Here is a 27,901-nt window from a genome sequence, read left to right on the forward strand (position 1 = left end):
AAATCACACAACACCAGGTTATAGTCCAACAGGTTTAATTGGAAGCACACTAGCTTTCGGAGCGATGGCTCCACTATCACCTGATGAAGGAGCGTCACTCCGAAAGCTAGTGTGCTTCCAATTAAACCTGTTGGACTATAACCTGGTGTTGTGTGATTTTTAATCATGAAACATAGTTTGCCTTCACCTAATATTGGCCTGTTATAGCACCATTGCTGCTCACTTCCGTATTATTGTGATACCTAAGATAAATTTCCAAGCATCAGTGGCTTGTAGCTAATTTCCTTTGACCAGCATCTGACCCCTAAGTATCTTTACTCTGCATGCGTTTCAAATTAACAGTGAAATTATTTTAAATTAAGATGTATTTTACAAATGGCTGATTTATGCATTTGTTTTTGCAATGTTGTAATGTCAAACAAATGTGGGTCCTGTTCTTTCACCCATCAATCTGGTACTTCACCCAGCCTGAATGTCGTCCCAACCATTTCCAAGGAACATTTTGCACATGGAGAAGGGAATATGATGATAGAGAGCACAGCTGACTCTGGGTACTGTCAGCACATGATCATCAAATAGCCCACCAGAGCCTCCATACTCCCTATTACCTCACACTACCCTAAACTACATTGACTGTCCTCCCTGCCCACAAACTGTGGCATTTCATTTTGATGCTCCCTTTGTGGAGGCCACAGTTATGGTCACTGTCAATGACCATCCCCATACCCTTCTTGATTCCCCCTCTTCCCCCTCGCCCTTACAGGACCCTTTGAATCTTCCTGAAAGATCAACGGATGGACTCCCTGGGCTGCATTCACCTCAGATCTGTGACTGACTTCAACAAGCAGCTCCTCGACATAACTGCGTAGACTCGAATTGTTGTGCATGCAGCTCCGTGACTGACAATATGTGATTCCCTTTGCTGAATGCTCTCCAAACTGTGCTGGAGAGTTCGCCTAACCGTAAAGTTGCCAAGTATGTCAAAGCCCCTGGACTGTCTACAGATTGTGTCAATGACTGAGTACCAGAACACCCTAAATAATAACACCCTTGTCCTCCCCACCCCCACCCCCTTAACTGGACTGAGAACTTGCCCTAATCTTTAATCCGACATGACCATTTGGTTAAATAAACATGCAGTATGTTGGCCATGCAGGCAGCTGGCAAATGCTGTAGATGTTACGGTGACATCTCTGTGTGCCGTAAAGCAAGATGTTCCCCTCCCCGAGGACAGATCCCTACAGGTAAGCACGATAAGCAGCCTGTTTATTTCAGTATCTTCCCCAAACGCTACCTCAAAATAGCATTAGTGACAGCCTTTGACTTGGCTTAAGTGCCAATGTGTTAAATGGCATGAGATGGTCAAGCGAAGCAAAACATAGAAGGTGGAAGCATGCAAGTCGATGCTCATTGTGTGAGTGTTAAATAAGCGTGCAAGCAGCCCTGAGACACAGCCTGGTCTAATCCTTCAGCAGGAAGCTTACGCCTGCATGCAATGTGTCCTTACAGCAGCTTTTCAGCGCTAATTGCTCCAATGTCAGCCTGTGATTCCTAAGCAGCCAGTGGGTATGTCAGAAGGGTATCCTTATGGTCATGAGGATTTTTCAGATGCCAATGTAATTGAATAAGGAACAAAATCAGAAATTGTTGGAAAAATGCAGCAGTTTTGGCAGCATCTGTGGAGAGAAATCAGAGTTAACACTTCAGGTCCAGTGTCCCTTCTTCAGAACTGAAGGCTACAAAATGGTTAGTATTTTGCACAAGATGGGGTTGTGGAAGGGGTGGAGAGTAAATAATAGGTGGAGATAGACCACATAGGGAGAAAATCTGTTGGACAGATAAAGGAGTGGGTAAAGGTTAATCTGGGGAAGTGAATAGCTGCTAATGGAGGCTACAAGTAACTGACAATGGGTTGTTTATGATAGCAGCACAATAATGACAAGGCAAGATGTGTGGGGTTGCAGTAGGGACATGGGAAAAGGTGCCTCAAATCCTGAAATCGTTGAACACAATATTAAATCCAGAAGGCTGCAGAGTTCCCAAGCAGAAAATGTTCTTCTAAATTGTACAGAGCTTCAATGGACCAGTTTTTTGGTCAGGGAACATGGTGGTGTATTGAAGTGGCAGGCAAATTGAAGCTCATGGACGTTTTGTGGACAGGACATTGGGTGACCACTTTGCAGAACACCTATCTGCACTTCATTGCCCCAATGTAGAGGAGACCACATTGTGAGCAGCAAATACAATAGGCTAGATTGAGTGAAGTGCAGGTAAAGTGCTGCTTCACCTGGAAGGTATGCTTGGGGTCTTGCATTGTGAGGATGGAGGAAGTAATTGCAGGGGATTGCAGGGGAAGGATCTGTGGGGATGTGTAAATACTTCTTGAAAACATTCAGCGTTTTAGCTTTCTCTCTGTCTGTCTCTATCTATCTCTCTCTCTCTCTTTCTTTGTCTCTCTCTGTCTCCCTCTTTTTCTCTCTGTCTCCCATATCCCTCTCCCTCTTTCTCTTCCTGTCTCTTTCTCTCTCTTTCCCCCCCTGTCTCTTTCTCTCTCTTTCCCCCCCACTTCCCTCTCTTTCTCTCTGTTACCCTCTCCCTTCCTGTCTCCCTGCCTGCCTCTCTCTCTCCCGTCTACCTCTCTCCTTTGTCCCTCTCTCTCTCTGTCCCCATCCCTGTCCCCCGTCTGTCTCTTTCTCTGCTTTCCTCTCTTTTTCTGTCTCCTTCTCTCTCCCTCTGCCACCCTCTCTTTCCATCTCCCTTTCTCTCTCTGTCCCCGTCCCTGAACCCCTTTCTTTCTGTCTCCCTCCCTCGCTCTCCTTGTCTCCCTGTCTCTGTCTGTCTCTTTCTTTACCTGCCTCCCTCCCTTTCTCTCTCCCTACTTTCCTCAAATGTGTCAAAGTTCAAAGGGTTTCCTCTAAGTTCCTCTCCAAGCCCCTCACCACCCTGAATTGATAGTATATCAGCCATTTTTTCAGTGTCGTTGGGTCAGAATCCTGTAATGCCCTCCTTAAGGGCCTTTTGGGCTATCCCGACACCATATGGACTGCAATGGTTCAAGAAAGCACCTCACCCCCACTGTCTCCAGGTGCAAATTAGGGACGGGTGGTAAACAATGGATATAGCCTGCGATCCTGCGGCAGATACCTTCCTTGACCATTCAATGGGATTGGTTCTCCAATGGGGGTGAGAGTTACCCTGGTCAATGCTGCAGAGACAAGGCAGACAGGTGTGTTCGGGACTGAGTCAGATATAGCTTCACAACAGCAGCCTTCTTTTCTCAAGGGTGGACACACAATACAAAGGCAATACATCAGCTTTCACACTGTCTAACCCCCAGCCGCAGATGTTTGGCTGATCTGTAAACAAATTCTCAGAGCACGTTCTGCCGAACTATTTGCTGACACCAAGCCAGCGAACAAACCCAATACCCCACCATAACTGTACTGTCAGACCGACACACACCACAAAGGTTCAGCAATCTACTTGTCTGTGATTAAACAGCCCAGTTAGACAGAGGAGGCACTGGGCAGACTGGCTGTGTCAGCTTCTCAGTTAAACTGTCAATGTTACACTGGGCATTTGGAGCTGGTCAGAACTGTAATACAAAGACAGTATATCACTGCTCCAGAGCACTGACAGGGAGCAGAGAAACTGCAGTAAAGGGTAGACACTTCTGTTCAGTCCATCAACAGTTGAGATGGGGCCGACTGCCCCAGCAATTAAAAGGGGTATCTCCTAGTCTGGGGGTGGTAGGAGAGTGAGAGAGGGTCTCCCTGCTACATGAAGGATGTTGTGAAACTTAAGAGGATTCAAAAAAGATTTACAAGGATGTTGCCAGGGTTGGAGGGTTTGAGCTATAAAGAGAGGCTGAGGAGGCTGGGGCTGTTTTCTCTGGAGCAACGGAAGCAGAGGGGCGACCTTATGGTGGTTTGTGGGATCACGAGGGACATGGATACGGTGGATGGGCAGGGTTTGCTTCCTCAGGTGGCGAGTCCAAACTTCGAGGGCATAGGTTTAAGGTGAGAGGGGAAAGATTTAAATGGGCCCTGGGGGGATGGGGAGCTTTTTCGCACAGAGAATGGTGCATGTGTGGATTGAGCTGCCAGAGAAGGGAGTGGAGGATGGTGCATTTGCAGCATTTGGGCGGCGGGGGGGGGGGGGGGGGAGCAGCTGAATGGGTATATGAGTGGGAGGGGTTTGTAGAGATATGAGTCAAGTGCTGGCAAATGGGACTAGATTAATTTAGGATATCTGGTCAGCATGGACGAGTTGCACCGAAGGGTCTGTTTCCTTGCTGTATAGTTCTACGACTACATGAAGACGGAGTACTTCAGTTGGATTAATGGCTGGTTTGCAATGCAGAATGATGCCAACAGTATACCTTCAATTTCCGCATTATCTGAGGCTACCATGAAGGATTCTCCTTCTTCACCTTTCCCCTTGCCTGAGGCATGGTTACTCTCAAGTTAAATCACCACTAGTCACCTCTCTCCAACATGAGTGCAGTCCTGATAAATCTATGGCAATGTCTTAAAAAAAGAAATAATCCCCCATAATTGGCAACTTACCATTGACTAATGAAAAAGTCACCACGCCACTTAGGAAAATTGGAAAAAATAGAGTGAGTTGCGCTGAACAGCAAGATGGCCGTTACTAGACTTCTGATCCAATTCTGCTGTACATCTCATCATGGCCCACATGACACAGACCTCTGTAGGATTCTATCCTTCATCTTTCAACTGTTATAAGTGAGTAAAAATAACTTAATGTTCTAAAGCTTGTGCAACCAGATAAGTTGTGTTAAAGTATAGAATTTTGCCTAGTCTGTACTTTAAAATACTGGGAACAGTCCTGGTCTCCAATATAGGTAAAGTCACCATTGCCCCAGTAGACCATCAAGTTTTCTATTACAGAAAGGATATAGATACTGGAGAAGGTCCAATAAAGATAGTTAGTGAAAGAATGATACCTGAACTAAGAGATAATATGTCAAGAAAATTGAACTGGCTTTTGTCTATTGCAAAGATTAGGATGAGGAATGACCGAATTTGACTTAATCCTCTGATCTTCTTTAGTCAAAGGAGAGGCCTGGATAATAGCCAATGTTGTTCCTTTGTTTAAAAAGGATAACAGGGATAATCTGGGAAATTACAGGCTGGTGACCCTTGCATCAGTGGGAGGAAAATTATTGGAGAAGATTCTCAAGGGTTAGAATTTATTCACATTTGGAAAAATACTGACTTATTACCAAAGGGCAGCATGGCTTTGTGTAGGGATGGTTGTGTCTCACAAACCTGATAAAAGTTTATTGAGGAATTGACAAAAATAATTGATGAGGACAAGGCAATAGATGTCAGTATGGACCTTTGACACCGCGCCTCATGGAAGACTGATACAAATGTGAAGTCACATAAGATCCAACAGTAAGCTGGTAAGGTGGATATAGAACAGGGTGCTTTTCGAATTGGAAATCTGTGTCCAGAGGGGTTCTGCAGAGATCATTGCTGGGATATAGTGAGGAGAATGTAAATGACCAGTTAGTAAACTTGTGGACAACACAAAGAATGGGGGAGCTGCGGATAGTGAGAAGGGTTGCCAGAGGATACACAGCATAAAAATGTGTTGCTGGAAAAGCACAGCAGGTCAGGCAGCATCAAAGGAACAGGAGAATTGACCCTGAAGAAGGGCTTATACCCGAAACGTCAATTCTCCTGTTCCTTTGATGCTGCCTGACCTGCTGTGCTTTTCCAGCAACACATTTTTAAGCTCTGATCTTCAGAATCTGCAGTCCTCACTTTCTCCTAGAGGATACACAGCATACAGACAGGCTAAAGACTTGGGCAGAAGATGGAGTATAATGTGGACAAATGTGAGGTGATGCCTTTTGCAAAATCTGATACAGAAGGGAAGTATAGTAAATGGCAGAACCCTTAGTAGTATCAATATACTGAAAGTGACAACACAAGTGGATAAGGTGGTCAAGCAGGCATATGACGTGTGCCTTCATTGGTTGGGGCATAGCATATAGAAATTGGCATGTTGTGGTGCATCTGTATAGAACTTTAGTTCGGCCACATTTGGGATATTGTGTACACTTACGGTCACCACACTACCAACAGGATGTGGAGATACAGAAATGGTTTACCAGGACGTTGCCTGGTTTGGAGGGTATTAACTATGAGGAGAGATTGTATAAACTGATTTATTTCACTTGAATGTGAAAGGATGAGTGGTGACCTGACAGACGTGTACAGAATTATGAGAGGCCTGAATAAATAGATAGTTGGAGTATTTTCGTGAGGTAGACATGTCAATTTCTAGGGGACCTAGGTTTAAGGTAAAAGTGGTAAGTTTAAAGGAGATGGGAGAAGCAGATTTTTAACACAGAGCGTGCTGAGTGCCTGGAATGCATTGTCAGAAGAGATGGCGGAGGCAGGTATGATAGCATCATTTGAGACATCTTGACAGATAAATGAATAGGCAGGGAATAGAAGGATATGGACAGCAAAAGACAAAAGTTTTTAGTTTAGATAGGCATCACATGGATGTAAGTTTGCTCGTTGAGCTGGAAAGTTCATTTTCAGATGTTTCGTCATCTTACTAGGTAACATCAACAATGAGCCTCTGGTCCAGCACTAGTGGTATGGCCCGATTTTTATTTGTGTTTAGTTTTCACTGATGATGTTACCTAGTATGGTGGTGAAATGTTTGAATACAAATCTTCCAGCTCAGTGAGCAAACTTGCATCCAGACCCTCAACTTGAGCTACAAATCTTCTCAAAACTCACTAGGCATTATGTGTCAGCACAACCTTGGTGGGCCGAAGGGATTGTTCTTTGTTTGAATTGAAGTTATGAAAGGGTTTGATAGCTTAGTTGTGCAAAGTTGTTTCCACTTGTGACAGAGGCAATAATAAGGGCTATAAACATAAGATAGTCATCAATTGGGAATTTGTGAGAAACCCAGAGGTTAGAATGTGGAACATGTTATAACTTGTCGTAGTTGAGTTTAATAGCTTCAATACATTTAAAGTGAAACTAGACAACCCATGTGGTAGAAATGAATAAAAGAATATTTTGATAGAGCTGGATGAACTTGGACTATTTTGTTATATTCACACTGTGTGCACTGCTGCTGAAGTTTGAATATTCAGTTTCTTATAAAAATTGTTTGTGTAACTGTTGTTTCTGTAGGCTTTTAGAACTGACACTACAAAGAATATTTCCTCAATGGTGTGTTTACCTTTATGAAAATCATGGTTTCTATTCAGCACACTGATTCATATGAACTCTGTGGTGTTGTGCTCTCTAACGATTTATTGGTCGGGGAAGTTATGCATTGTTTGTTGGAATTCTACCTTGGTTAGCAACCACACATACAGGAAGTTCTTTTGAGCAACTGTACATAACAAGTTTACGGTAAAGCCTAACAGTACAGAGTAAATATGGTGCTTTCTAATGGCACCATGACTAAAACCTCGATGTTTTAGTCAGAATTTTCTTGTCATGAAAAATGTTGTAACAGATTGTACTGGAAATGCCCTAAAATGTAATTATTGAATATCATTAATCCATTCATTATTATTCAATCCTTTTTAACAGCATATTCTTTAAGTTATTATTTCAGTTAGGTATTTTATATGGCTATGGTAATGTTTTGTGGAGATCAGAGATCGGTGAGCATCACTCCAGTATAAAATATAAAAGGGAGGTCAGAGAAAAAATAAGAGCAATCATCAACAAAGATTGTGAAAAGAACATTATAAACATGGGAACTACCCAATTCAAATTGGATGCGTGATACCAGGGATTTGCTGTTTATTTGAGAATGAATTTGTAATGTTCTACGTAGGCAACATCCTCTTTGAAAAGCAGTTGTAACTTGCAAGCTCTTTGTTGAGAGCAAAAGTGTTATGATAGTGAACAAACATCCCCCACTTTGGTTGACAGGGCCACAATGGAGATACAAGTACAGGAAATTTAACTTTTAACAGATATAGTGAAGGCAATAAATTACTTTGTAAAGTTTTGTACTTGAAAAGAGAATGACTAGATGTTTTTATGAAAATGATCAGGGTATCTGTAGAGGGACGAAGGCAAATCTGACAAATTTAATATCACTTTGTTCCATTTATGCCAGAAGATTATTTCCAACAATGTATTCAGATTACTTGCAAGAATGTTAAAAGCGAAAGTGGAATAGCTAACAAGGATATCCCACTGTGGTTGACAAGGCCTCAGCCAACCCATCTCGTGCACATCAGCCTTCACCCCTTCCCCTCCTTCCCAGAACAACAGTAGGGTTCCCATTGTCCTTACTGTCCACCCATTATTCTCCAGATTCAAAGGATCATCTTCAGCCATTTCTGCCATGTTCATCAGGATGCCACCACTAATTATATCCTCTCCTCCCCTCCACCATCAGAATTTCGCAGGGACTGTTCCCTCTGTAACACCCTGGTTCACTCGTCCATCACTCCTAACATTCCTCACTCCTCCATGACACACTCCTGTGCACTTGCAGAAGGTGTAACACTTGCTATTTCACCGTCTCCCTCCTTACTGTCCAAGGCCTCAAACATACCTTTCAAGTGAAGCAGAGTTTCACTCGCACTTCTTTCAATCTAGGAGAACGTCAGGACTGCAGATGCTGGAGAGTCAGAGTCGAAACATGTGGCACTGGAAAAGCACAGCAGGTCAGGAGAGTCGACGTTTCGGACATAAGCTCTTTATCAGGAATGTGGAGGAGGAAAAGGGGCTGAGAGATACATAAATGGGGGGGGGGGAAGTTGGGGATGGGGATGGGGTTGGGGTTGGGGGCAAGGTAGCTGGGAAGGTGATATGTGGATGTGGGGGGGGGGGTAATAGTGATAGGTCGATAGGGAGGGTGGAGCGGATAGGTGGGAAGGAAGATGGACAGGTAGTACTGTTCAAGAGGGCGGTGCCAAGTTAGACAGTTGGATCTGGGATGAGATGGGCGGGAAGAGAGATTTGGAAACTAGTGAAGTCGATGTTGATGCCATGTGGTTGAAGGATCCCGAGGTGGAAGATGAGGTGCTCTTCCTCCATTTGTCGGGTGGCTTTGATTTGGTGGTGGAGGAGGCCCAGGACTTGCATGTCCTTGGCAGACTGGGAAGGGGAGTTGAAGTGGTTGGCCATAGGGCGGTGGGGTACTTGGGTGCGTGTGTCCCAGAGATGTTCCCTGAAAAGCTCCACAAGTTGCCGTCCTGTCTCCCTGATGTAGAGGAGACCACATCGAGAACAACAGACACAGTAGATGAGATGCGTAGGAAGATCACTGCTTTCAATCGAGTCTACTGTATTCACAACTCAAAGTATATTCTCCTTTGTATTAACAAGACCAAATACGGTCTGGGTGATCTTTTTGTGGAACACCATCACTCTGTCCATATGAATGACCCTGACCTCCTAGTTGCTTGCCATTTCAATAAACCACCTCATTCTCTAGCTAACATTTTTGACCTGGGTCTGTGTTTGAAGAACAACACCTCATTTCCTGCTTAGCCATTTTACAGCCTCTCAAAGTCAATATTGAATTCAATATCTTTAGGAACTGACTGCATCATCCGTGTTCTCCATTTTCCTTGTATCTTCTCTTCCACACAAAGCCTTATCCTTTTTGTGTCTTGTTCCTTTTGCTGTCCGTGGTGAAAACCATTCTCTCTTTTTCACATTTTATCTTGCATTTTTTTTCTCTTTAACAACCTCTTTGTCTTTGTACTGGGTTGATTTGTGAAGAGTATAGTACAATACTAGACAACAATCAATTTGCTGTGAGTTGTATGATTAGGTTTTATTTTTCATTCATCTATCATACATCAGTTTGATAAACATTGGTAAACATAGAATGTTGGATAGTATGACCTGCCTGTTTGAGGTCATAAGATGCAACTAGTATATGTAGAATCCCTACAGTGTGGAAACAGGCCATTTGGCCCAACAAGTCCACGCTGACCATCTGCAGAGTATCCCACTCAGACCCATACCCCTACCCTATTACTCTACATTTCCCCTAACTAATGCACCTAACCTACATATCCCTGAACACTGTGGCAATTTAGCATGGCCAATTTACCTGACCTGCACATCTTTGGACCGTAGGAGGAAACCAGAGCACTGGAAGGAAACCCGTTAAGACATGCAAACTCCACACAGACAGTCGCCCTCAGCTAGTATCGAACCCAGGTCCCTGGTGCTGAGAGGCAGCAGTGCTAACTACTGAGCCACTGACCTAGAATGCAAAGTATCTTAACATGAATATCTTACATGTTGCATTAATTTTACATGTTTGTGGACTACTGAAATGGCAAAATGGTTATAATGCCACTTCAGGTCAGATTGGCATGATATAATGTTATTTCACTTTACAGTGGCCAATAAGTCAAGGATTTTCTTGAATTTAATAAAATGAAATATCTACTTTTAGAAAGAAAGCTGCTAGAAGGGTCTCATAAGACCAAAATATATAAAGCCATTCAGCCTGTTAGGTTTGCTCCAATTTGATCATTGCTAAAACTCATTCTTCTGCCTGTTGCCTCCTCCTAGTCACCCTTGATCCCCTTAGTAATCAAGATCCTATTTACCTGTGTCTTAAATGCACTGAATGACTTGACCTCCACAGCCTTATGTGGTAGTGAATTTCACAGATTCACCACCTCTGGCTGAATGAAGGGATAAAACATCCCTTCATTCTGAGGCTGCACCCTTGGGTCCTAGCCTCTCTTAATAGTAAAAAATATCGTCTCCACATTCATTATATCCAGGCCTCTCAGTATTCTGTAAGTTTCATTGAGATTTCCCCCTCATCCATCTACACTTCAAGTACAAGTCCTCAACCGCTTCTCATATTTCAAGCCTGTCGTATCTGGGATCATTCTTACAAACTTCCTGTAGACACCCTTCCAACACCAGCACATCTTTCCTTTGGTATGGGGCCCAAAACTGCTTACAAAATTCCAAATGTGGTCCGACCAGAGCTTTATAGAGCCACAACAGTCCATCTCTGCTCTTGTATTCTATTTGCCTTCGAATTAATGCTAACAATGCATTTGTCTTCCTAACTGCCAATTGAATCTGCATGTTAACCTTAAGAGAATTGTGATCAAACTGCATAACCTTACACTTTCTCACAACATAGTCCAACTGCCACTTGTTTGCCTACTCTCCTAGTCAGTCCAAGTTCTTCTGCAGCCTCCCATTTCCTCAACACTACCTATTTTTTGTAACATCTGCAAACTTGGCATCAATGCCTTCAGTTCCTTTGGCCAGATTGTGAATGTATAATGTAAATAGTTGTGGTCCCAACACTGACCCCTGCAGAACACCACTAGTCATCAGATGCCATCCTCAAAAAGACTCCTTTATTCCCACTCTCTGCCTTCTTCCAGTCAAAAATCACGCAACACCAGGTTATAGTCCAACAGGTTTATTTGGAAGTACTAGCTTTTGGAGCATTGCTCCTTCATCAGGTAGCTGTGGAGCAGGATCATAAGTCTTAGTACTTCCAATTAAACCTGTGGGACTATAAATGTTGTGTGATTTTTAACTATGTCCACTCCAGTACCAGCACCTCCACATCATTCTTCCAGTCAGCCAATCCTCTATTCATGCCACTACCTTGCCCCTAATATCGTTAGCTCTTACCTTATTTTGCAGTCTCTGTCAAAGGCCTTTTGGGAAATCCAAATGATCATGAGCTCTCCTTTATCTAACTTTCTCATTTCATCCTCTTAGAATCCGAAAAGATTTGTCAGGCATGGCCTCCCCTTAATGAAGACATCATCCCAATTTTACCATTCACTTCAAGTACTCCACAATCTCATCCTTAATAATGGACTCTCAAGTCTTACCAATGACAGACATCAGACTAACTGGCCTATAATTTTGTGTCATCTGTCTCCTTTCCTTCTTAAACATTGGTATTTCATTTTTTATTTTCCTGTCCTCTGGAATCCTCCCTGACTATAATGAATCCTGAAGGATCGCCACCAACATCTCCACAATTTCCTCAGCTATCTCCTTCAGAACTCTGGGCTGTAGGCCATCTAATAGGTTGATTATCCACCTTCAGACCTTACAGCTTCGCTAGAATTTTCTCCTCTGTGATGGCTACTACACTCGCCTCTGCCCCTGACTCCTTTGAAGTTCTGGTGTGCTACTGGTGATTTCCACTGTGAAAGCTGATGTAAAGTACCTATTCAGTTCCTTCACTCTTGTAAATCTTTTCTGAACCCTTTCAAGTTTTACAACATCTTTCCGACAGGAAGGAGACCAGAATTGCATGCAATAATCCAACAGTGGCCTAACCAATGTTCTATACAGCCTCTCCAGCCTCATTTTCCAGCAGTACAATGTCCATTCTTGCCTCTCTTTTTTTTATATACCAGAAGAAAATGTTTGCAATATTCTTTAATATTAACTAAATAGATTACCCTCATATTTCATCTTTTCCCTCCTTATTGCTTATTGTCCTCTGCTGGTTTTTAAAGGCTTCCCAATCCTTTCACTTCCCACTAATCTAAATTTTGCTTTTGTGCTATCCCTGACTTCCTCTGTCAGCCATGGTTGCCTTGTCCTCCCGTTAGTATGTTTCTTCTTCCTTGGGATGAATTTCTGCGCATCAGAAGCTTCTGACATTGCTGCTCCACTGTCTTCTTGCTTGCTCCCTCTCCAAACAAACTCTGGCCCGCTCATCCCTCACGTCTTTATAGTTGCCTTTACTCAATTGTTATTCTATTACAGCTGATTCCAGCTCCTCCCTTTCCACTGCAGAGTGAATTCTACCATAGCCATTGCCCCCCATGGTTTCCTTTGCCTTAAGCTTGTTAATCAAGTCTGCCTCATTTTACATCACCAAATCAGAATTGCCTGTTTTCTAGTGGGCTTTACCACAAGCTGCTCCAAAAAAGCCATCTCTTAGACATTTCACAAATTCCTTTTCTTGGGGTCCACTATCAACCTGATTTTCCCAGTCCATCTTCATATTGGAGTCCCATTACTGCAGTAGGTCATTTCATGCATGTCTTTTCTGTGGGCGGCACAGTGGCACAGTGGTTAGCACTGCTGCCTCACAGCGCCAGAGACCCGGGTTCAATTCCCGCCTCAGGCGACTGACTGTGTGGAGTTGGCACGTTCTCCCTGTGTCTGCGTGGGTTTCCTCCGGGTGCTCCGGTTTCCTCCCACAGTCCAAAGATGTGCAGGGTCAGGTGAATTGGCCATACAAAATTGCCTGTAGTGTTAGGTAAGAGGTGAATGTGGGGGTATGGGGTGGGTTTCGCTTCGGCGGGTCGGTGTGGACTTGTTGGGCCGAAGGGCCTGTTTCCATACTGTAATCTAATCTATCTCCTGATTTATTTTCTTCCCCACATCCTGACTACTGCTAGGAGACCTATCCATAACGCCCATCAGGTTCTTCTTCACTTTGCGGTTCTTCATTGCTACCCACACAAATTCTATGCCTTCCAAATCTGTATCAACTCTTGCTATCGATTTTATGTAATTTCTTACTAACCAGACAACCCCACCCTCTCTGCCTATCTGCCTTTTCGCATCACAAGTATATATATAGGAAAAAAAAGACTTTGTCTAAGTTCAGTTGCTATGTGAGATTTTGTAAAGTCAGTACCTCTCTACCACTATCAAAGTGAAAGCAATATCCCTAATCTGAACATAATATTCATTTTATCTTTATGCAGTTTAATCAGTACATCAGTTATATTAGAATTACTATACGTGGAAACCAAGACTTTCTTCGTAGAAGACATTTAAGTAAATGTCTAAAGCCTTGTAAAAGGTACAGCACTTTGTAAATTCAGTGTACAATGAAAAAAAATGGTGGACCTGGCCTACATTATAAACTTAACATACCAATTTAAATTAGCTTCTACACACGCATAAAAAAAGAAAATCCAGTGAGTAACACGTTGTGCCCAGAACTGCCTCCAAGTAACCATGGATTTAGCAATTTGGTATTGATTTGACATACAATCACAGGTACTGGATGTCTGTTTGTATTGTTTGTCAGCATTTCACAACATTATTTGATGTTCAGACAGAACTATTACTGATTTAAGTATAACATTTACTGGTACTAGTATCACAGAGGTTACTGTGCCTGTTCTGGTTACATAACTACATCACAATATGCATCAGTGTTCTCGTGCCTTGTACGGGAAATAAATGCTAATTTTGTGACCTATTTTATTTGGCATCATTACAATTATTTTTCAAATATATCTGTCAGAGATCACAAATGACACTATTTTTGTTGTTATGTTTTTTCAACATTTTTAAAATATATTTTGAATGTTACAATAATTACAACACTAAACAATTCAAACTAATGCTAAAAAACAAACTCACGAATTACATAAATAACGAATAACTAATAGCTAAGCTAAAAAAGGAAAATCTTAACAATAATAATAATGATAATAACCATAACACAGCTCAGGAAAACAAAGCAATAGCCCTCAATCATCGAGCGCATACATTTATACATATTCATATGTTTGTAGTTCCTCTGCCCGGATACCAGATTCATTACATACAACTGCCATGGCTATATAAAGACTCTTATTAGCATAGCCGACAAATCTGTACCCAGGTAATCCAAAAAGGGCCGTCACGTCTTATAGAAATTCTCAGTTTTATGTTACACCATACTCGTAAGAAAGTCCAAGGGAATGTACTCCATGACTACCTTACACCAGCCCGCCAGCCCCAGGGCTTTTCCCGACACTCACCGTAATAGAATGTTCTTTCTTGCACAAAAAGTGTGGATACTGAAAAGTATTTTTTTCATGTGCATCTAATGAAAGTGAATTAACAAAGCCAAAAAGAAAAGATACAGGGTCCATCTCCACCTCCGTCCCCAAGGCTCCTCTATTTCGCCTACCAGAGCGCCCCAGTATGCCCACAGTCTGTGACAGGACCAAAGACAATGAGTAAGCGTGCCATACTCACTTTACATTTAGGACACATTGGAGATGCTCCTGCTTTAAAATTAGTGAGGCAGTCTGGGGCCAAATGGACCCTGCGGAGAATCTTCAGTTGCAAGGCATGGCTCTTGTTGCAAACCGAGTTCCTTCTCGCATTTTCCCAGATATCCTGCCATATTTCAGCAGAAACCTCAACGTCCAGCTCCCTCTCCCATACCTTTCACAGCCGCTTGGACTCGTCCGAGGGACCCTCTCCCAAATGATGATAAGTGTTGCTAACAGATAATATACTCTCAGCACTCAACACCCTCTTCTCCATGTCAGACCTATAAGGATCAGTTAGAAGTTTCTTTCAAATCTTTTTGTATGAAATTTCTAATTTGAAAGAAACGAAAGCGGTCCCCACTGGGCAATTCATATTTCCGAGCCACCTGGTCAAAGGACATTAATATATCCCCTTGGAATAAGTCATTCAGGCAAGACACACCCCTAGCTGCCCATAGTTTATACCCCAAGTCCATCATCCCTCGTCTACCAGCTATGGGTGTCAAAAATGATGTTTTGGGAATATTGCCCTCACCCTGACGCATTGCCCTCCACAATATTGATGACTACTGCGCTATGGCAATATTCCTTAACTATTCTAATTTTATCTAAGAACAGCAGGCTAAGAAGGGGGAAATCTTCAGATTTCTTCCTGAAGAAGGGCTTATGCCCGAAATGTCGATTCTCCTGTTCCTTGGATGCTGCCTGACCTGCTGTGCTTTTCCAGCAACACATTTTCAGCTCTGATCTCCAGCATCTGCAGCCCTCACTTTCTCCTGAAATCTTTAGATGTCCAGACAAAGTAAGTGAGGGTTCCTCCCGGGCCTAGTCATTCACGTAAGATAGCAACAATAACTGATAGATTTTGATATCTGGGAAGCCCACTCCTCCCAGTCTGTAAGGTAACTGCAGTTTAGTCAATTTAGTTAGGGGCCGCTCAGTCTTCTAAATATTTGCTTAGTAAAAAGCAGAGGAAGCATTCACATAGGACACAAAGGTGGGGCAGAATGTTTATTTTAATGATGGCTATCCGACCTAACTAAGAGATCAGAAGTGCCTCCCATCTACAATGGTCCTGCTTGATTCTGGTGAATAAATGGCAATCTTGGCTTTAAATAGCTGATCAAAAGCGGGAGTAATAAATAATCCAAAGTAGAGACAGCCCTCCTGCGACCATCTAAAGGGGAAGCAAGATGTGCCCTCAGGATCAGGCACTCTCGGGAGACCACCCATGGGCATGGCCTCTGACTTTGCAAAATTGATCTTATAACCCAAGAAGCCACCAAATGGATTGATGCATTGTATCAGGTGTGGCACTGAGACTGTTGGGTATGATAAGAAGACAAGAACATCATCCGCATACAGTGCGATCTTATGTGAATTCATCCCTACTTCTGGAGCGGTTATATTGCCTGCGCCAGTGGTTCAATCACCAATGAGAAAAGCAATAGTGACAAGGGACAGCCCTGTTGACTGCCTCCACAAATATTAAAATTGTTTGACCATATACCGTTGGTGAGGATCATTATACAAAACCTCCACCCTCCTGATGAAGGTCTCTCCCAGGCCAAACCGTTTAAAAGTATGAGAAAGATATGGCCACTCGACCCTGTCAAATGCCTTTTCCATATCTAAGGAGATCACCAATCCCTGTATCGATCGCTGTTGATATGCTTGGATCATGTTAAGTAATCTCCTGACATTATCTGTCGATTTACGACCTTTTATGAACTCCATTTGGTCCTCCTTAATGATGTAGGGCAGTACAGTTTCTAGCCTTAATGCAAAAGTCTTAGATAGGATTTTGAAATCGACATTCAAGAGTGAAATTGGCCGATAGGAAGCACAGTTCTCCGAGTCTTTCCTATTTTTGAGAATGAGAGAGATGTTCGCCTCTCGTAGAGATGGTGGGAGGAGGCCACGTCTATGTGAGTCATTAGACATGCTAAGCATCGCCCCTGACAATAAACTTATAAATTCCTTGTGGACCTCACTGGGGAACCCGTCAGGACCCGACACCTTCCCATTCTGGAGCTGCCTCACAGCCTCCTGCACCTCTTGCTCTGACAATGGGGTATTGAGGAGAGACTCTTGTTCAGGGGTCACTCCTGGAAAGTCCAAATTCTTTAAAAAAAGACTCCATCCAAACCTGCCCACTCTTACAGCTTTCAGATTAGTATAATTCAGAGTATAATTTCCGAAATGTTGCATTCATTCTTTTAGAATCATAGGTCAAATTTCCAGTGTCCTCTCTGATCAAGGTAATGGCTTTGGGGGCACTCCTTTTCCTAGCAAGGTATGCTAAGTACTTGCCCAGCTTATCCCCATGCTCAAACACGGAAAATTGTCAGACTGCAGGCTTGTGACTAGTGATGTGCCTCAAGGGTCCGTGTTGGGCCCATTGCTGTTTGTTATTTATATCAATGATTTGGATGAGAATGTACAAGGCATGATTAGTAGGTTTGCAGATGATACTAAAATAGGTGGTATCTTGGACAGTGAGCAAGGTTATTAGAAATTGCAGCAGGACCTTAATCAACTAGGGAAGTGGGCCAAAAAATATACATAAATTAGATTAGATTAGATTACTTAGATTAGATTGTGGGCGGCACGGTGGCACAGTGGTTAGCACTGCTGCCTCACAGCGCCAGAGACCTGGGTTCAATTCCCGCCTCAGGCGACTGACTGTGTGGAGTTTGCACGTTCTCCCCGTGTCTGCGTGGGTTTCCTCCTGGTGCTCCGGTTTCCTCCCACAGTCCAAAAGATGTGCAGGGTCAGGTGAATTGGCCATGCTAAATTGCCCGTAGTGTTAGGTAAGGGGTAAATGTAGGGGTATGGGTGGGTTTCGCTTCGGCGGGTCGGTGTGGACTTGTTGGGCCGAAGGGCCTGTTTCTACACTGTAATGTAATCTAATCTAATCTAAAAAATTACTTACAGTAATACTACTTACAGTAGTATCAGTGCATCATTTTTCCATGAGACGTGGAGAATAGAATTAATCTGCATTGTAACAAGATGGGATCAAGAAGGCCATGTGATCCCCTCCTTCCCCTTGTATGTGAATACACATGAAATGATCCAAAGGCTGGAATTAGCCTGTTTGTGTGGTCAATACATTAAGATGCAAACAATGTTTTAGAACATTTATTTTGAGAAGACATTAAAAATGCAACTGATGTCTTCTGTGAATTTAATAGCTACTATTGTCAAAATGCCTCAATGACCATACAGATTTACCATGCAGAGTAAAATTTCACAGAATGGGCATGAAGAAAAACCATTCTATCACAAGAACATGCAATGGTTGTGCTTCAAACTTTACTGCATCAAACATTGTTGGGGACCATTTACGCGGTCAGTGGCAACCAATACACTAGTCACTATACAGAAAGTAGCAAATGATAAGAAACATTTGTTAACATACATTTTGAAAGCAGCCTCAAATGTCAGTGAGCTGGGGAGACAATGATAATAGAGAGAAAGCTGGATTTCTGAGCAAGGAAAGAACCATGCCCAAAATCCCTATGGCACATAGAAGAATGAGGTCAGCCTTTTTAACCTACTGATTTACAGAACAAAGTCCAGTCTTCCCCACAAATGTTTGACGACAACTTCGACTGGGGTAAAGCCAGACATCTTATATGTACACTAAGTAATGCACAGTGAATAAATTCCCAGAATGTTCTGAACTCCACTTCTTTTAGTGAACTAGTAAACAGTTGGCTTGCTGCAATGTCATCTTGCATCTCAGAAGACCAGAAAATTAAGTTTTTAAATAGTTAAAAAAAACGAAGTGCTTGCTACCATTTTATAAACTCCTTTATTTGTGCTTGTGCCTTGTGAAAGTGTGAATGGCTGCTGCTGCAATTACATTTGGGTGTTGAGGAACAACCATCACTTCTTTCTCATTTTTAAATAGATAAAAAAAGGTTTGTGTATCGAGAGTGTGGTGCTGGAAAAGCACAGCAGGTCAGGCAGCATCCGAGGAGCAGGAGAATTAAAATCCCGAAACATCAATTCTCCTGCTCCTCGGATGCTGCCTGACCTGCTGTGCTTTTCCAGCACCACACTCTCGACTCTGATCTCCAGCATCTGCAGTCCTCACTTTCTCCTAAAAAATGGTTTGTGTCTGTTCTGGAGTGTCACAGCATTCAAGAGATTAAAATACATCTTTTTTACAATTAATTGAGAGGTAGATGAAAGAGGAACCATCCCATCATCTCTCCTGTCTATAACAATGTGTAGTTGAGCAACAAATGTATAAAGAGAAAAATGGAAAATAATAAACCGATGGCCTGTTTATCTTACAGAATCACTTCTGGGTTGTAATATTGCAGAATTCTGGGCTTGGGATGCCATGGAGCCTCTGAAGGGTGGCAACTACAGCACAGCACCAGATGATTGTTATATAATGGTGTATACAAAAGCTTATGAATGTTCAGATGTCTGAACATTATTAATTTCAGGCACTTGAATTTTCCTCGTGCCTTCACTTATTATTGGCTTGTACTGTAAGTCTGAATGTTCAGCAAGAAATTGTGTTCATTGCTTCCAGGTAATATTGCTTTTTTGTTTGGATCTCAGTGCATCTGGATATGCCATCTTATTCATTTCCTAATGATGCTGCAGGTGGAGGTTGCTATCTGTGGCAACTAACTCAGTGACAAATGATATTTCAGATTGTTCACAGGCAAATGAAGAGAAAATCAACTCAAACTTGACACATGCCAAGGCTAGAAGTAGATTTTAAATAACTACAATAGGTGCAAAGAGAATGCCAAGACAAAATATGGTTGAAAGTTAAATAAAGCAATGAAGTAAATATACTTATGAAAATGGAGGTAATGGATCAAAAAAATTGACAGCCCAGAAAACAAAAAATATCTGTCAGTGGACCAAACATTTTTGTTCAATTATAAATTATTCCTTGAAAATATTTCAAGTAGTTGCAGAACAGATGCATTTTCAAAAGAATTTTACAAGGCAGCAGTTAAGATACTGGAATAGAAAACGATATTCCGAAACTAAAAAGTTGCAAAACGGGGATCCAAGATGGCAGCTTCCTGTTAGGATCATATTTACTGTGCTCTGCACTGCAACACCGACCCGACAGAGCTCGAACCCGTCCCGAACACTTTGCTGTGAGTAAAAATACAGTAAAGGAGCTAGAAACCTGAAAACCTGGACTTACCTTGGTCCTTGCAGCTGGAGAATGCCGAGAAAAGGAGGAGGCTCACCCAGGACTAGGGCCACGGCCCAGCCCTCTGAAGAAGCGAGTTTGCTCACTCACCAGACCCTGGTTGTGGAGCTGGCAAAATCTTACGAGGTCCTGGGGAGGCAGATCCAGGAAAACATTGAAGAGAAGCTGGTTCCTGTATCTGCTATTCTGTAAGACCTGGGGAAAAAGGATCGATGAGCTCAAGTGCCGGGCTGCAGGGGTAGAGGCAGAGACTGACTCCTCCAAGAGCCAAATTGAAGCCCAGGAAACACAAATCCGTGGTCTGTTGGATTTGGTGGATGATCTCGAAAACAGGGGAAGAAGAAAGAACCTGGGTGCTGTTGGCCTACCGGAGGACGCGGCAGCTGGTGTCTTGTTATCTTATCCCTCAGAATCTTCTCAAGTAACTTACCCACCACAGATGTTAAGCTTACTGGTTTATACTTCCCTGGCTTTCTTTTGCTGCCCTTTTTGAATAATGGCACAGCATTTGCTACCCTCCAATCATCCAGGGCCTCAACTGTGGTTGGCAATAATGCAAAATTAGCAGCCAGGGCCTCCACAATTTCTTCTCTAGCTTCTTGCAGAGTTCTTGGATATATCTGATCAGGGCCAGGAGATTTATCCACCTTCATGCATTCTAATACACCCAACACATCCTCTACTGTGATTTGGACTGTCTCCAAGATATCACCACTACCTTCTCCAAAGTTCCCAAGTCTTCATGTCTTTCTCCATGGTAAACTCAGAGGAGAAATATTCATTGAGAACCTCACCCATCTCCTATGGTTCTACATGTACATGTCCACTTTTGTCTTTGAGGGGTCTATTTTCTCTCTAGTTATTCTATTTCCTTTAATATACTGAAAGAACCTCTTTGGATTCACCCTAATCTTCTCAATCAAGGCTATCTCATGCCCTCCTGTTTTTCGCCCTCCTGATTCTCTTCTTCACTAAACTCCTGTATTGCCTGTATACCTCCAGAGATTCCCTTCATCCTAGCTGCCTGTATCTGAGCCACGCCTCATTTTTTGTGCTCAAAGCCTCGATATCTCTTGTCATCCAGGGTTCCCTATTCCTGTCAATCTTGTCCTTCACCCTCACAGGAACACATAGACTTTGAACTTTAGCTATCTCACTTTTAAAGGCGTCCCAGTTCCCAGAGGTCCCTTTGTCTGCAAACAAACTACTGCAATCAATCCCTGCAAGCTCCTCTCAAATTCCATCAAAATTTGTCTTGCCTCAGTTTAGAAGTTGAACCTGTAGACCAGTTTTATCCCTCTCCATAACTGTTTAAAAATGAATAGAACTATGGTCACTGGTCCCAAAGTGCTCTCCCACTGTCAACTCTGTCACCTGTCCTGCCCTATTTCCTCAGAATAGTTCAGGTTTTGCCCCTTCCCGAGTATGACTGTCTATATACTGCTTGACGTAACTTTCCTGAATGCACTTAACGAATTCCACCCCATCTAAGGCCTTAATGCTCTGGCAGTCTCAGTCTAGATTAGATTAGATTACATGATTAGATTACATTACAGTGTGGAAACAGGCCCTTCGGCCCAACAAGTCCACACCGACCCGCCGAAGCGAAACCCACCCATACTCCTACATTTACCCCTTACCTAACACTACGGGCAATTTAGTATGGCCAATTCACCTGACCCTGCACATATTTGGACTGTGGGAGGAAACCGGAGCACCCGGAGGAAACCCACGCAGACACGGGGAGAACGTGCAAACTCCACACAGTCAATCGCCTGAGGCGGGAATTGAACCCGGGTCTCTAGCGCTGTGAGGCAGCAGTGCTAACCACTGTGCCACCGTGCCGTCTATGTTAGGAAAATTAAAAATCCCTACTATGACAACCCTATTGCTCATGTAAGTCTTTTCAATCTCCCTGCATATTTGTTCCTCTAATTCCCATTGACTATTTGGGGGCCTATAGTACAACCCCAATAGTGTCACCATCCCCTTCTTATTTCTTAGCTCCACCCACAAAGCCTCATTGGATGATCCTTCAGTTATTTCATTTTTGACTACTGCTGTGATACTTGCCTTAATCAAAAATACAACTTCCCCTCCCCTCCTTCCACCACCTCTGTCCCGCCTACAGCACATTAAGCTGCCAATCCTGTCCCTGTCTTAGCCATGTTTCTATAGTGGCTATAAAATCACAGTCCCATGTACCTAAGTTCATTGGCCTTACCTGTCAGCCCTCTTACATTGAAATAAATGCAATTTAATCCAAAGGGCATTCCTTGCTCCCTGTCGTATTCCAGCCTGACCTGTGTCTTCAACTTACTATTTCTGATTGCTGTATCTCCATGATTTGATACAATAGATGTAAATACCTTTGAAGGATGGGTCGCTTCAGTTAAATGTCATGATCTTAATATTTTTAAAATCCCCATCCCATTAAACATAGAAAAAAAAGACTGAACTATCAGTTGAAGTTGAAAGAAACAAAATCTATTGGATTATTTTAATTGACAGGCCATTTGGTGTAGGTTAGGAAAAAAACATATTCCACAGCATTAATAGTGTTCTTTGTTGAGATTTCTTTCCCAGGAGCTGTTTTTACAGCTGAGGCATTTTGTATGTTTAGCTGCATTTCAAAAACTACAGGAACACTTATTTAAGCAGGGGCTTCTGAGTTATCAGTTGATTAAACATTTAGAGAGGGTGCTCAAGGATTGGCTGTCTTTCATATGAATAATGAATGGGCATTTGTTTTTTATAATTTATTGAATTCTTGAGGCTATTTTAAAAGTTTTGAATTACTTTCATGATGGAAGTTTATTTTTCATTATCTAATGTTTGAGTGAGAAGTGTGTTAATTGTTAAGAAATTTATTTTGTTTTCATCACATGATTTCTGAGGTCTGTTTGTGGTGAATACTAGATGACTGACACTGTAAGTGGCATGGGGTGTTAAAGGAGATTGTGTTGGCTTGAATGCATCAAAACAGTATGTTGGGGCATGAGTTGGCACGGAGGGGTCATGAGCAGAGACATAGGCCAATGGTGTGGGTTATGGAGGCACATGGAAGAGTCGTAGGGATATGAAGAGGCTTGGGGTGTCATGAATTGGCATGGAACAGCAATGGACGGTATGAGGGCAGGTGAGGTAGGAGAGTTAGAGGGCCTAACAGTCTCTGAAACAACTGGATTCATGCACAAGAGATCTTCTAGTCAGTCCACCTGTCACCCACCCACATATGGTTAAAATTGAGTGCAAATAAACTGATTTCCCAACTCAAGCTACTGGCCTTGGTGGGGTATATCTGGTCTGTTAACTCTGTTTCACTAGTCTCACTACTGCCTCTTGCCCCATACCTTTGCCAACACCCACCATCTTCAGTTAAATGCTCAGCCAAGAATAGAATTTACAGTACAATGACAAATAGTGGGTGAGATCCACTGAAGGTGGCAGATCAGTGCAGAATATCTGCAAGATATGAGTGAGGAAGACTTTTAGGTGAAGAATACACTAGTAGCTTGCAGAATCAAACTTTTATAATTGAATAAATGTATGTCTGTATTGGAAAGAATGGGCATAAAAATGTCACCACAATTTTTATAAAATTGCTTACACACAGCAATGCTAGAACATATTATCCAGCCCCTCACCCGCCATTAAATTTGGACTGATGCAACCACGGTGCTTTGCTGTGATTTAAAAAGGTTACAGAATTTGCTTCTGGAGACAGGTCTGACTGTTAAGCTGCAGCAACCCATACACAGTCTAATTAAAAATTCATTGAAATACAGGGCTCACAATACCTGATTATTTTGTATCCAGTCAAAGTGATGCAGGTAACACACAAACTTGTGATGTGCAGGCCAGCTCTAAGTGCACTGCTGGCTGCAGGTCCCACACCGCCCCGCCGATGCGCAACCCACCCATACCTCTACATTTACCCCTTACCTAACACTACGGGCAATTTAGCATGGCCAATTCACCTGACCTGCACATTTTTGGACTGTGGGAGGAAGCCGGAGCACCCGGAGGAAACCCACGCAGACACTGGGAGAACGTGCAAACTCCACACAGTCAGTCGCCTGAGGTGGGAATTGAACCCGGCTCTCTGGCGCTGTGAGGCAGCAGTGCTAACCACTGTGCCACTGTGCCGCCCACGAAGTGTTGAAGTGGTCAGCTACAGGGTGGTGGGAACATCTCTGGGACACGTGCACCACACAACCCCACCACCCTGTGCCCTCCTGACCTGTCCTACCTGTCCATCTTCCTTCCCACCTATTCGATCCAACCTCCCCACTGACCTATCACTATTATCCCCCCCCGCATCCACCTATCACCTTTCCAGCTACCTTCCCCCCCACAGCTCCACTCCCCTATTTATCTCCGATCCCCCTTCACCCTCCACATTCCTAATGGAGGATTTATGCCTGAAACATTGACTCTCTTGTTCCACGGATTCTGCCTGACCTGCTGTGCTTTTCCAGTGCTACACTTTCCTACTCAGCCTTTACCAGTCATGTGGCAGCTACAGGACTGTTTAGGAGGACTAGACCAAAGAGATCCACACAACAAGCACTAAGGGAATGTACTAGAGTGAATAGTAGAGAATTGAAATTAAGTTTGTATATTTGCTTTGTGGTGTGATTTATTTCAAATTGTGGTCAAGAATGTGCTGTAATTCTCCAAAACTGAGAAATGATAAGGTGGAGCAGCATTAAACAGTTGAGCAGAAGACACTGTGCCCATTATGCAGGCACATGCTTGCTATCTTGTGGCACGAACACAATCAATGATGGAGGTACATGTGGCCAATTGTGAAATCAAATACCTAGCTTTCCTGAGATGCTTGAAGGTTTTCCAGACACTGAACATGCACGGTACTATAGTCAGTCAGGATATCAAAAAGCTTTGCAAATATTGGTCTGAATATTTCAGATTGCAAGCAGATACCTCACTATGCAGTGGTTATGTGTCCACTGTGTCTGTGTACTGCAGGGATTGGAGACTACTTTCGTTGATCATACCTCAAAAGTTTGAGTGAACCACATAAATTCAGTTTGTATCAAACATATGTTTTAAGATGCAGGTCTTTAGGAGTCTGAGGAAGAAAACCAAGCAATCCTGGTTATTTTGTAGGATTCCTTGGAGATTAATTAATCTATATGGATCCTATATGATAAAGTTTGGGCAATTATCATTGGGTAAGTATTACACTTACTCCTGCCAAGTTAGTTAACTACTACAGTTATTGCTGCCAAGGAATACAACATAGTATGAAAATTACACATCTGAACACTTCGGTAGCTTTAGAATTTTTATTGACAACATTGAACGCGATCCTAAAGGCTGGTGTAATTCTGTATCAAAGAAAGTTCTGAAGATGCTGATTTAATAAGGATACACTAAAATGTTTTTTGCAGCATGCTTAAAAATAATGAAATAACTCTTACCTAGTGACCAGTTTGGTTCCAGTGGTTTACTATCAACTTCAATATACCTAACTTTCCTTTTGACAAGAAAGTGTTTAAATATTTGATCATCTTCATTTTGGTGGATCCAGCAAAAGCAAGTGTTATTTGGAAAAATGTTGGTGATATGAGCAGGATAACATTGAAAGAAAATGACTGAGGAAGAAAACCAAACCAAACATGATAGTATTACGCTTACTCTAGGCCTGTGAATGTTGTCATATGAATCACCTGAAGCCTGTTTCTTAAATGTGACCCTCTTAGATGAGGATGTCAGCTGTTTATCTATTTCTTATTTGCCCAAGCTTGGGGATGCTTCTCTGAACTCTGAGAATCTGATGATTTATTCAGGGGAACAGGATCTATCAAGATAGTGAATGGTATTTTTGTCCAAGACCTGGATATGCTGGCTACCTCCTCCCTTCTTCCTCTTTTCCTGATTCTGGCAAGGCTCTTCTGATGCACATTGTGGAAGACAGAGCAGACTATAGAAAATCAGGTGGCGCTTTTCTTTAAAGTAGGTGAGGGTGCAACAATGGCCACTGGACCATTGTTTCAGGATACCAGTTCTCTCCTCCATGATGTTCCTTTAATCAACAAGACTCTCACTGGACGACTCTATGTATGGCCTGATGCTGTGGGTAGTCATTCACTGCAAGCACAATGGAAAACCATTTGCACTGAACAGTCACCTTCTAGTTTAATAAGATGACTTGAAGAGTAGTCTGCCAAAGGTTGAAAGCACTTTGGCTATTTACAGGGGAGTAGGTATACAATAATGCAATGTTCTGGAACATGGCTGCACACCAACTGTTTATTTAGTGAGTGGTACTCCTTGCACTTAAGAGAACATTTCCCTATTTAAATGCAACATCTGTTTAGGATACAAGACATATATGATTCTCAGTGGAAATACTCTCTAATTTGATGATTATCATACTTAGAGAGAATACAATGTTCTGTGTCCAGAGAATATGTTTGGAATGTTGCTTATTCCATCCTGGAAGGCAATTCGTTTCGAAGTTGAGAACCATGGTCACTGACAATCATTGTCGATGACATTTTAAATTGACATCTGTCTGCTGTCCCATAGGAATCTGAATGGTCTCATGAGATTATTTTGAAGAGAAACAAGGAGTTATCCCAGGATTTTGATCAATATTTATTCCTCAATTAGTAGCCTCCTCCCCCCAAAAAATATTATCTGATCATATTCTTGAGGGTGGCTGCATGCAACTTATCTGCTGCATTTACTCAGTTAAAATGTTCAAAAACTACTTCATTGGCTGCAAAGTACTTTGGAAAGATCTAACGTAATGAAGAAAGTATGAAAATGCAGTTGGTTTCTTTTTCCCCTTTCTCTAACACATCAGCAACTTTCTCCAAAATACCAGATGTTGTTAATGGACAATAGATCCTCAGCCTCTGAAAGAGAATAAGAGGGTTACCATTTTCGATATAAAACATTATGAGAATTGAAAGCTAGAACAGAAGCAATTTGCTTTATAGGACAGCACACAACAAAGGGCTGCAAAGGAAGAAAATCAGGCTACAGACAATGTTGCTGTGTGTACCCAAATGGGCATGTTATATATTGCTAGTTTTCATTATTTCAGATTTCTATTATTTTGCAGTTCTTTATGATAGTGTGCGCAAAATTTGTTGATACTTAGAAAACATGGATTAATATTGGTATAATGAGACTATATTTTTTAAGGACACATTCTGGAACAACCCAGAAGTAGTTGTGTAAATAAATCAAGCTTACACTAACAATATTGAATACATTGTACAACATTCTGTTGGAGTTTCAAGGCTACTGAATCCTGAGAAGCCACTTGAATTTTGCAAAGAATTAATGAAAATGAATCTAAAATGAGTTGAGTGAGTTGGAATTTTTTTTTAATTTTGGGTTTGAATCCATTCTAATTTGATTGGATGAAACTTTCCACACTGCTGATTGTAAAACCCCTTTGCAAATTGGGTTTTGGCCATCTTAGCCCAAGTCCGAGGGAGTGCTATTCCATAAATACAAAGCTGGCATTGAGAGACACTCATTTCATATTAATTGCATTTTTGGATGAGTTATCAAACTCCGATTCATCTGCCGATTCAGGGGAATGTAAAAAATCTAATTTCATGATACAAAAGAGAGCAGGATATTCTTCTGACTTTAGTGAGCATTAATCCCTCAAATAATAATTTATTTATCTCACTGCATGTAATCTTTCT

General features: G+C 42.3%; 1 protein-coding gene across 16 annotated transcripts in view; it reads left to right on the top strand.

Moving 5' to 3' along the window:
* Positions 1-27,901, top strand: part of LOC122561800 (guanine nucleotide-binding protein G(I)/G(S)/G(O) subunit gamma-7) — a 314,848-nt gene that overhangs the window by 148,532 nt on the left and 138,415 nt on the right. For 2 of the 16 annotated variants that reach the window (XM_087997128.1, XM_087997116.1), the window contains one exon: positions 8,628-8,695. The exons of the other annotated variants lie outside the window; for them this stretch is intronic. The gene's annotated coding sequence lies outside the window, so the exon portion shown is untranslated. The remainder of the gene's footprint in view (positions 1-8,627; positions 8,696-27,901) is intronic. 16 annotated transcript variants of the gene reach the window in all.

This window comes from Chiloscyllium plagiosum, unplaced genomic scaffold (assembly GCF_037043375.1).
Source record: "Chiloscyllium plagiosum isolate Xiang-an unplaced genomic scaffold, Cpla_swu_hap1 HiC_scaffold_2, whole genome shotgun sequence".
Taxonomy (NCBI): domain Eukaryota; kingdom Metazoa; phylum Chordata; class Chondrichthyes; order Orectolobiformes; family Hemiscylliidae; genus Chiloscyllium; species Chiloscyllium plagiosum.